Genomic DNA, 12,076 nt, shown 5'->3' on the forward strand with positions numbered 1-12,076 from the left:
CTGTTATTTTGTACGGATTTATAAATGATACAAGGATGCTGTATCCTTGTAATGGTTTCTGGAAGGTTACTGTATTGTTGTTTGATAGTCTTTAATCCTTGTAATGGTTTCTGGAAGGTTACTGTATTGTTGTCTAGATAGTCTTTAATCCTTGTAATGGTATCTGGAAGGTTACTGTATTGTTGTTTAGATAGTCTTTAATCCTTGTAATGGTTTCTGGAAGGTTACTGTATTGTTGTTTAGATAGTCTTTACTCCTTGTAATGGTTTCTGGAAGGTTACTGTATTGTTGTTTAGATAGTCTTTAATCCTTGTAATGGTTTCTGGAAGGTTACTGTATTGTTGTTTAGATAGTCTTTACTCCTTGTAATGGTTTCTGGAAGGTTACTGTATTGTTGTTTAGATAGTCTTTAATCCTTGTAATGGTTTCTGGAAGGTTACTGTATTGTTGATTAGATAGTCTTTAATCCTTGTAATGGTTTCTGGAAGGTTACTGTATTGTTGTTTAGATAGTCTTTAATCCTTGTAATGGTATCTGGAAAGTTACTGTATTGTTGTTTAGATAGTCTTTAATCCTTGTAATGGTTTCTGGAAGGTTACTGTATTGTTGTTTAGATAGTCTTTAATCCTTGTAATGGTATCTGGAAAGTTACTGTATTGTTGTTTAGATAGTCTTTAATCCTTGTAATGGTATCTGGAAGGTTACTGTATTGTTGTTTAGATAGTCTTTAATCCTTGTAATGGTTTCTGGAAAGTTACTGTATTGTTGTTTAGATAGTCTTTAATCCTTGTAATGGTATCTGGAAGGTTACTGTATTGTTGTTTAGATAGTCTTTAATCCTTGTAATGGTATCTGGAAAGTTACTGTATTGTTGTTTAGATAGTCTTTAATCCTTGTAATGGTATCTGGAAGGTTACTGTATTGTTATTTAGATAGTCTTTACTCCTTGTAATGGTTTCTGGAAGGTTACTGTATTGTTGTTTAGATAGTCTTTAATCCTTGTAATGGTATCTGGAAGGTTACTGTATTGTTATTTAGATAGTCTTTAATCCTTGTAATGGTTTCTGGAAGGTTACTGTATTGTTGTTTAGATAGTCTTTAATCCTTGTAATGGTATCTGGAAAGTTACTGTATTGTTATTTAGATAGTCTTTAATCCTTGTAATGGTTTCTGGAAGGTTACTGTATTGTTGTTTAGATAGTCTTTAATCCTTGTAATGGTTTCTGGAAGGTTACTGTATTGTTGTTTAGATAGTCTTTAATCCTTGTAATGGTTTCTGGAAGGTTACTGTATTGTTGTCTAGATAGTCTTTAATCCTTGTAATGGTTTCTGGAAGGTTACTGTATTGTTGTTTAGATAGTCTTTAATCCTTGTAATGGTTTCTGGAAGGTTACTGTATTGTTGTTTAGATAGTCTTTAATCCTTGTAATGGTATCTGGAAGGTTACTGTATTGTTGTTTAGATAGTCTTTAATCCTTGTAATGGTTTCTGGAAGGTTACTGTATTGTTGTTTAGATAGTCTTTAATCCTTGTAATGGTTAATGGAAGGTTACTGTATTGTTGTTAGTCTTTACTCCTTGTAATGGTTTCTGGAAGGTTACTGTATTGTTGTTTAGATAGTCTTTACTCCTTGTAATGGTTTCTGGAAGGTTACTGTATTGTTGTCTAGATAGTCTTTAATCCTTGTAATGGTTTCTGGAAGGTTACTGTATTGTTGTTTAGATAGTCTTTACTCCTTGTAATGGTTTCTGGAAGGTTACTGTATTGTTGTCTAGATAGTCTTTACTCCTTGTAATGGTTTCTGGAAGGTTACTGTATTGTTGATTAGATAGTCTTTACTCCTTGTAATGGTTTCTGGAAGGTTACTGTATTGTTGTTTAGATAGTCTTTAATCCTTGTAATGGTTTCTGGAAGGTTACTGTATTGTTGTCTAGATAGTCTTTAATCCTTGTAATGGTTTCTGGAAGGTTACTGTATTGTTGTTTAGATAGTCTTTAATCCTTGTAATGGTTTCTGGAAGGTTACTGTATTGTTGTTTAGATAGTCTTTAATCCTTGTAATGGTTTCTGGAAGGTTACTGTATTGTTGTTTAGATAGTCTTTAATCCTTGTAATGGTTTCTGGAAGGTTACTGTATTGTTGTTTAGATAGTCTTTAATCCTTGTAATGGTTTCCGGATGGTACTGGTTTACAGTCTATTAATTCTTTCTGTCCTTGTAGGTACTTTACTTTTCTCTAGACTAGTCTTTTATTCTTTTTATAAATTGTTTGTAGATAAAAGTGTATTATTTTCTAAATATTTTCTTTATCCTTGTTATGGTTTCTTGGTGGTACTATATGATTGTCTAGATAGTCTTTTTCCTTATAATGGTTTCTGGATTGAACTGTTATTGTTTATGAATTCTCTTTTAACCTTGCTATGCTCCAGTATACATATGGTACTGTATTATTGTCTATACAGTCTTATAATATTGTAATGGTTTCTTGTTTTTGATAGTTTTTTATCCTTTTAATGGTCTCAGGAGGGTTTTCTATTGTTTCTAGATAGTTCTCTATCCTTGTTATGGTCTCCGACTGATGGTATTATTATCAAGAAAGTCATTTGAATGGTACATGATGAATTTCTCTTGATTTCCCTCTAAAAATAAACAAAAAAAACCATTTTACTTATAATTCAGAGATTCAGACAAGAGTTCTCTGTATTAAAAGTTTGATTATTTGATTATATTGTTGGCATTTAATGCCATTACCTGTACATTTATCTTTATCTTGCTGTCTGTGTTTTAATATAAAATGTTTAACATAAAGTTTTTGCTGAAAAGAAATTAAATAATGAAGCATCAGTTGTCATGGAATTTTAATATCTTTATAATATTAGTTCTCAGCTTATGATATCTGTTAGGGATGAATAAAAAACATGTAAAAAGTGATTAGTGATCATTTACCAATGTTTCTTAGGCAGAATCAATTTACGCCAATTACAGTTTTTGAAAAGGTATCAGTTGCGCCACTCTATTTTTCTAATGGTATTAATTGCAACAATAAATGGAATCAAATTCCACTCCATTTACCTGTAGATTTTTTACCTATATCATACATGTTACATGTACTATAATTAGCCTTTCCACTAAACATTCATCAAAAATGTGAAAAATCCCAATAAATTAATTGTTTAGTAATATAATAGTTTTTCACGTGTTAAGTTGTATGAAATGTAGTTCTACAATATGTAGTCTGATAGAAGAGAACAAGAAGCTGTAAGAAGTCAACATGACTCGGAAAAAGAAAACTTTGAAAAATTATTAGTACCAAAAACTATTGAGAGAACGGAAGTGAGCAGAAAGGATTATATTCTATACCAGCCTTTGGTTGGATAAATATCAGTAGAGGATTTAATTCAGCATAACTTTGTTATTGAAATGACCTTTTTTTACATACGTTTTTTGTACATATATGAGGCTATTAGTTGTTGTGTTTGAATTGTTTTACATTGTCATTTCCAGGCCTTTTATAGCTGACTATGCGGTAGGGCTATTTAGTTGATTTCAATCAGTAACCATAAATATATTCATAAAGTTGGCACACTAAGATGATATTTTTATTTGTGCAAATGATACTTATAATTTTTAAAATGAAATGGCGCAGAAGTAGCATTGGCACACATAAATTGTGGCGCAAATGAGTTCATATTTGGGGCAAAAAGATATCGCCCTATTTCTCAGGATCTTTAATATGGTTATTAGGAGGGTCCTCGTGATTATCATACTATACTGGAGTTGCAAAATCAACTGAAACGTGGTGACAATTAGATTTAAAATACCAATCTGCTGTTTCTGACAAATAGCTTTCAGTTAAGGACATGACTGACAAATATGATAATTTCCTGACCCTTGGTTGACAGTTTTTATGCCCCACCTACGATAGTAGAGGGGCATTATGTTTTCTGGTCTGTTCGTCCGTCTGTCTGTCCGTTCGTTCTTCCGTCCCTTCGTCTGTCTGTCCCGCTTCAGGTTAAAGTTTTTGGTCAAGGTAGTTTTTGATGAAGTTGAAGTCCGATCAACTTGAAACTTAGTACACATGTTCCTTATGATATTATCTTTCTAATTTTAATGCCTTATTATATTTTTATCCAATTTCATGTTCCATTGAACATGGAAAATGATAGTGCGAGTTGGGCATTCATGTACTTTGGACACATTCTTGTTTTATTATTTAACATATCTACTTGAGAGGCAGAACTTGTAAATATATAGTAAGGGAAATAACTCAACAATTAAAGAATAGAAATAGTTTTTAAAATGAAGTTAATCTTCTTATAGAATCATGACAAACATTCCTTTTCCTGGTTGGATATTTTATAAGTGATTTAATATATGATTATTTGAAATGAGGAAATTGTTTTAGCTGATGGTGAAAATGAATCTACTTTTCAAAGTGATTTTTTAACTTTGTCATTATGTAGTAAAGTGATGGATGGATGTTTCTCTTACGGAAGTTTTTTTTTAGAACTTGGAAAAGTTTTTGTTTACTGAAACATGAAGATAACATAGTTTTAGTTTCCCCCTCACTTGTTAAAAGAAAAAAAACCAATAGAAAATATGTAGTCTACTTGAAAAAAAAAAAAATCGCTTGATCTTGTTGGGAGAAATTAAGATTTATGATGGTTTATTGATAAAAAGGAAAATAATTAAGACTTGTTTCTGCATTTTTCCTGTTTGTCCATCAATTATTAAAGTAAAATGCAGCTAGTTTGCCTGTAACAATACAGTTCAAAATTTCAGTTGAAATATTTTTGTTGGCAATTAATGTGTCTGCTTTAAAAAAAAATGTTAAAACCTGTAAAATTCACATAACTTGTGTAACCTTATTGAAAAAAATGTGTAACCATATAGGTGTAGTCACATTTAATTTTACAATATGCAAATATATCAAATATTCTGAACAAACATAATGACAGAAAAGACATCCCCAGGATTATTTTGTTATTTTTTAAATTATTTTCAGAACTCCAAACTTAATGTTATTTTTGTTTCAAATATAGTGTAAAATTGATCAAAGATAAATAAAATAATGGACACCAGGCTCCAGCTTAATCAAAATGAACATACTAACTTAAGAGAACACTAGCACCATATATTGATTGATTTGATCATGAAGATTTAGAAAGGACATAAAAAACCAGATCTCAGATTTATTAACTCTGTATCCATACCTGTATTAATGAATTTTGGGATCAATTGAATGTGTCTGCACCTATATAAATTAAGGCAGTTGCCACTTAATTTCACTAAAATGAAATTCCCTCATGTGTAAATATAAATAGATCAAACATTTCAGGTTGCACTTATGTATCCGGTAGGAACTCATTTTGTGGCTAAAACTGTGCCACTTTTACTATGAAGTTCAAAACAGGGCTGTGCCGCATATTTATACCCCACGCAACGAGTTGCGGAGGGTATAATGTTTTTGACCCGTCTGTCTGTCAGTCCATCCGTCCGTCAGTCCGTCTGTCCGTCAGTCCTGTTTCTTGTCATCGCAACTCCTCTCAAACCACACAACAGAATTTCACAAAACCTTTTCAGATAATAAGGACATACTATGTAGTTGTGCATATCGACGGGAAATTGCGATTCATTTTTTTTTCTAGGAGTTATGCCCCTTTGAACTTATTTGCTTCAATGTACTACTGCAACAGTTTGTCATCGCAACTCCTTTCAAACCACACAACAGAATTTTACAAAACCTTTTCAGATAATAAGGACATACTATGTAGTTGTGCATATCGACGGGAAATTGCAATTCAATTTGTGTTCTAGGAGTTACACCCCTTTGAACTCATTTACTATAATGTACTACTGCAACAGTTTGTCATCGCAACTCTTCTCAAACCACACAACAGAATTTCACGAAACCTTTTTCAGATAATAAGGACATACTATGTATTTGTGCATATCGACAGGAAATTGCTATTCAATTTTTTTTCTAGGAGTTACACCCCTTTAAATTTATTTGCTTCAATGTACTTCTGCAACAATTTGTCATCTCAACTCCTCTGAAACCACACAACAGAATTTCATGAAATTTTGTAGATAATAAGGACATACTATTTAGATGTGCATATTGGCAGGAAATTAATTTTTTCTTATACAATTGTTTTTCTTTCACTTATTTAATTTATCCTATGACAATGTGGGGACGTGGGGTATGTGAGCGTGCTCACTAAGGTTCTTTAATTTCAACATTTCTTATCTTCTAAGAGATTAAACTGATACTAAAATGCTGTAATACCCTTACCTTCACCTTGGGTCTTTCTCAGAATAAAATTTCCACCACTACCCTATGTTTTTATACTGGTAGTGTCTCTAAAAGATGAAACATAGAGATTATATCTGGAAACCAGTATGTAAACACAACAAAATATATGAATATTATATATCTCCCCAAATAAGGTGTAGCTTGTGAAACAGCTGTATTTACAAAGTGCAACCCTCAGACTCGCCCAGATATGGACTGCATTTTTCAGCAAGTTTTTTTTATTGATTTTGTACATTGTATCTGATATAGATCCAACTAAGTATTTGGTAGGTGTATGTTTGGTTTGTGTTAATATGTCTATTGATTGAGTTGAGCCATTTCAATTGATATTGTATAGTGTGTCTTTCTATGTTGTGATGACTACACTGTATTGTTTTAGATAAGAGTGAAGGTTGGTACTTTTTACTGCTGTATTTGTTTGCACCTGTTCTAAGCCGTGGTGTAGTGGTAAGTGCATCGGACTACTAGCACAAAGGTTCCTGGTTCGATTCCCGTCTGGGATGAAAATTTCAGGAACCAAATTTTCTGCTCTCCCTTGACACCATTTGCGAGTATGGTCTTGAGGAAACGATGATAGTCTGTCGGAAGGGGACGATAAATGGCTGACCCATGTTAAGAGAGAGCCATATCTCTTGCACGTTAAAGACACCCTTGTAGATTTCGAAAAAGTGTAGGCTAATGCCGCTACAAGGCAGCACTCGCACCCGCAAAGTGGAAAGGGATTAATATAAGTTGCAAAACTTGTTTCCCAATCCACTATAAATAAATATGTTTAAACTAAACCTGTTCTAAGTCAGGAATCTGATATTAAGTAACTGTCATTTGTTGATGTGGTTCAAAAGTGTTTCTCGTTTCTTGTATTTTATGTAGGTTAGACCATTGGTTCTCCTGTTTGGATGTTTTTTCACTAGTCATTTTTGGGGCCTTTAGTAGCTTGTTGTTTGGTGTAAGCTCAGGCTCCGTGTTGGAGACTGTACTTTGACCTATAATGGATTACTTTAACAAATTTTGACTCAGATTGAGAGTTGTCTTATTGGCACTCAAACTACATCTTCTTCTATCAAATTAGTTAATCACTTACACTATCATTTATCATAGGGCATAGACATTTTGAATTGATCCAGACATATATATATAATGGTGTTGAATCCATACCATCTACACTGTCATTCATTTTAGGATGTTGGTTCATTTTTTTCCTTAGTTCTGTATAGTTTTTGTGGATTGTTATACCATGTTTGCATAACTGCCAACTTTTCAAAATGCCCATGGGGGTTTTACTTGCAAGAGGACCCTTGTGGTCCCAAAAAACTTTCAAGGGGGCCTTTAAATGCATTTTAATTTTGTTCTTTGGCTTCTTCATACTTTTAATAGCTTATAGAATTTATAAAATTAACTGTTTTGTTTAAAATTGTGGACAAAATTGCTCTTTCAAAATTTCTATTTGAGAGCTTTCATGGGGGAAATCCCCCGCAAATAGTGACAGTTGGCAGGTATGTGTTTGTGATTACTACTTTGACTTAAGTCATGATATATATAGTCTGTCTTTCAGCAACTTATGGTTTTGAACGCCCTTTTGAAACTCAAAGCTTTATTTTATTGAAAGTAATTTTCCTTATTAACATGACTATTTCAATGTGTGGAATATCTGTTTTAGTAAACATTAAAAAAAACTAATTTACATCTAAATTTACCATTTTAAATGGAGCCCTGAATTTCAATAACATATTTTATCCTTACCTACCTCCTAATTTATCTTCAGAAATTTACTTGATTGTTCTTTTAAGATAAACTATAACAATATTCCAACTCTTATATAGAAAAATACTTTTTACAAGATAAAATCATTGTATATAGGCAGACAAACTCAGTTTCCAAGTATAGTTTTAAATTGATGAAAAGATAAAAACAAAAAACCCACTGAAATTAAAAGTCAGTATCTATTTCCTTAAGTATTCTCCTTCAACTTTCATTGATGATACTTTCATTTGACTAAGCATTTGACAAAATAATTTCTAATCATATACAATTATTTGTAGAAATCATATATTGTAGATCTTAAATAAGACTTTGTGTGAATTTGAGGAGTGTTTTATAAAACAAGATAAATTGTCACTTATTCATACTGAATAAACTCATCATAGACACCAGGATTGTGGAGATTTTTTATTTGCACCAGACTTTTGTCAAAATACCATGGAAATTATTTTTTTCTTCAAAATATCTTTTCCAGCATGTTAAATGCATATAAACTTCTATTTGAAGTATAATAACTATGTTAAGGAGTTTGAATAGCTAGAATTTTTGAAAATTAAGGTCTATAGTAGGGGGTTAAATATACCGCAGGGGGGTCAAAATACCATGGAAGTTATTTTTTTTCAAAATATCTTTTCCAGCATGTTAAATGCATATAAACTACTTACTGAAGTATTATTACTATGTAAAGGAGTTAGAATAGCATGAATTTTTGAAATTTAAGGTCTATGGTAGGGGGTTCAATATACCGCAGGGGGGTCAAAATACCATGGCAAAGTAAAATTTTCAAAATATCTTTTCCAGTATGTTAAATACATACAAACTACTTGTTGGAGTATAATAACTTTGTAAAGGAGTTTGAATAGCTAGAATTTTCGAAATTTAAGGTCTAATAGTAGGGGTTCAAAATACCGCAGGGGGGTCAAAATACCATGAAATTTTTTTTTTTTCAAAATATCTTTTCCAGCATGTTTAATACATACAAACTACTTATAGGAGTATTATTACTATGTACAGGAGTTAGAATAACATGAATTTTTGAAATTTAAGGTCTATGGTAGGGGGTTCAATATACCGCAGGGGGGTCAAAATACCATGGCTTAGTAAAATTTTCAAAATATCTTTTCCAGTATGTTAAATAATTACAAACTACTTGTTGAAGTATTATAACTATGTTCAGCAGTTTGAATAGCAAGAATTTTTGAAATTTAAGGTCTAAAGTAGGGGTTCAATATACCGCAGGGAGGTCAAAATACCATGGAAATTATTTTTTTTCAAAACATCTTTTCCAGCATGTTAAATACATACAAACTACTTGTTGGAGTATAATTACTATGTAAAGGAGTTTGAATAGCTAGAATTTTTGAAATTTAAGGTCTATAGTAGGGGTTCAATATACCGCAGGGGTCAAAATACCATGGAATTTTTTTTTTTTCAAAATATCTTTTCCAGCATGTTAAATACAAAACAAACTACTGATAGGAGTATTATTACTATGTAAAGGAGTTAGAATATCATAAATTTTTGAAATTTAAGGTCTATGGTAGGGGGTTCAATATACCGCAGGGGGGTCAAAATACCATGGCTAAGTAAAATTTTCAAAATATCTTTTCCAGTATGTTAAATACATACAAACTACTTGTTGGAGTATACTAACTATGTTTAACTTAATGTTTCCATACAGGGGGGGGTTCAATTTACCATAGCGGTATTTTGACCCCGGGGTCATTTTACCATGGGGTTCAAAATACCATATGACACCGCTACAAGGCAGCACCTGCACCCGCAAAGTGGAAAGGGATTAATATAAGTTGCAAAACTTGTTTCCCAATCCACTATAGATAAATATGTTTAAACTAAACCTGTTCTAAGTCAGGAATCTGATATTAAGTAGCTGTCATTTGTTGATGTGGTTCAAAAGTGTTTCTCGTTTCTTGTATTTTATGTAGATTAGACCATTGGTTCTCCTGTTTGGATGTTTTTTCACTAGTCATTTTTGGGGCCTTTAGTAGCTTGTTGTTTGGTGTAAGCTCAGGCTCCGTGTTGGAGACTGTACTTTGACCTATAATGGATTACTTTAACAAATTTTGACTCAGATTGAGAGTTGTCTTATTGTTACTCATACCACATCTTCTTCTATCAAATTAGTTAATCACTTACACTATCATTTATCATAGGGCATAGACATTTTGAATTGATCCAGACATATATATATAATGGTGTTGAATCCATTCAATCTAGTAACACTGTCATTCATTTTAGGATGTTGGTTCATTTTTTTCCTTAGTTCTGTATAGTTTTTGTGGATTGTTATACCATGTTTGTGTTTTCTACTTTGATTTAAGTCATGATATATATAGTCTGTCTTTCAGCAACTTATGGTTTTGAACGCCCTTTTGAAACTCAAAGCTTTATTTTATTGAAACTAATTTTCCTTATTAACATGACTATTTCAATGTGTGGAATATCTGTTTTAGTAAACATGAACAAAAACTAATTTACATCTAAATTTACCATTTTAAATGGAGGCCTGAATTACAATAACATATTTTATCCTTACCTACCTCCTAATTTATCTTCAGAAATTTACTTGATTGTTCTTTTAAGATAAACTATAACAATATTCCAACTCTTATATAGAAAAATACTTTTACAAGATAAAATCATTGTATATAGGCAGACAAACTCAGTTTCCAAGTATTGTTTTAAATTGATGAAAAGATAAAAACAAAAAACCCACTGAAATTAAAAGTCAGTATCTATTTCCTTAAGTATTCTCCTTCAACTTTCATTGATGATACTTTCATTTGACTAAGCATTTGACAAAATAATTTCTAATCATATACAATTATTTGTAGAAATCATATATTGTAGATCTTAAATAAGACTTTGTGTGAATTTGAGGAGTATTTTATAAAACAAGATAAATTGTCACTTATTCATACTGAATAAACTCATCATAGACACCAGGATTGTGGAGATTTTTTATTTGCACCAGACTCTTGTTTCGTATTCAAAAGACTCACTAGTGACGCTGGAATCAAAAAAGTTAAAAAAGGTTAAACAAAGTATGAGGTTGAAGACCAAAAGTTCCCGTATTTTTTTACCAAATACAGCTTAGATCAGGCGCAGATCCAGGGGGGTTCAAGGGGTTGGAACCCCCCTTTTTTTGAACGATGAATGCATTTGAATGGGGACATGTAATTGGAACCCCCCCCTTTTTGTCCTGGGTTAGGAACCCCCCATTTTTAAAATGGCTGGATCCGCCTCTGCAGGTAATCTGTAAATGTCAACCAAACAGCATTCTAATGTATGACATAAGTTGCATGCCAACATGCCTTGTTATCTGTTACCATTGCATTGCTTCCCTTGTAAAAATCTTCTCATCTTAAACCAATAGACCAAAACAGTATCATCTATCCTGTATATTGTTATGTGTTTTTATCCAACAAATACTTTTATAAAAGCTTTCTCAGAGTATTAGATCTGAACAAAAAAACAGCAAAAGTTTAATTTCATTTGATATAATTTTTCTTGTTTACATAATTTTATGTTATAAGCTATTAAATACAAGAAAAGAGGCAAAAGATACCAAAGGGACGTTTGAACTCACAAGTAAAAAATAAACTGACCACGCCATGGCTAGCCTGTGTCACTCACCTTGGTCTATGTGCATATTAAACAAAGGACACAAATGGATTCATGACAAAATTGTATTTTGGTGATGGTGATGTGTTTGAAGTTCTTATTTTACAGTGAACGTTCCTGCTTCTTACAATTATTTCTCTAATGAACCTTGCCCATTAGTCACAGAGAAAAATATTTGGTAAAAATTTACATAAATTTACCGAATTAATGAAAATTGTTAAAAATTGACTATAAGGGTAATAAACATGTCAGATTTATAACTCAAAAACCAAAGCATTTAGAGCAAATCTGACATGGGGGTTAAATTGTTCATCAGGTCAAGTCCTATCTGCCCTGAAATTTTCAGATGAATCAGAGAA

The 12,076-nt window shown here is 31.9% G+C and overlaps 1 protein-coding gene and 1 long non-coding RNA gene across 3 annotated transcripts in view; one reads left to right on the forward strand and one right to left on the reverse strand.

Annotated features, from left to right (window-relative positions):
• Positions 1–12,076, forward strand: part of LOC134690836 (leucine-rich repeat and coiled-coil domain-containing protein 1-like) — a 177,246-nt gene that overhangs the window by 91,423 nt on the left and 73,747 nt on the right. The gene's annotated exons all lie outside the window — the stretch shown is intronic.
• LOC134690844 (uncharacterized) lies at positions 2,113–8,185 on the reverse strand. Its single transcript, XR_010102031.1, has 3 exons — positions 8,059–8,185; positions 6,294–6,361; positions 2,113–2,637 (listed from the first exon to the last, which is right to left on the reverse strand). It is a non-coding gene; the product is annotated as an uncharacterized LOC134690844 (long non-coding RNA).

Source organism: Mytilus trossulus, chromosome 11 (genome assembly GCF_036588685.1).
Source record: "Mytilus trossulus isolate FHL-02 chromosome 11, PNRI_Mtr1.1.1.hap1, whole genome shotgun sequence".
Lineage (NCBI taxonomy): Eukaryota > Metazoa > Mollusca > Bivalvia > Mytilida > Mytilidae > Mytilus > Mytilus trossulus.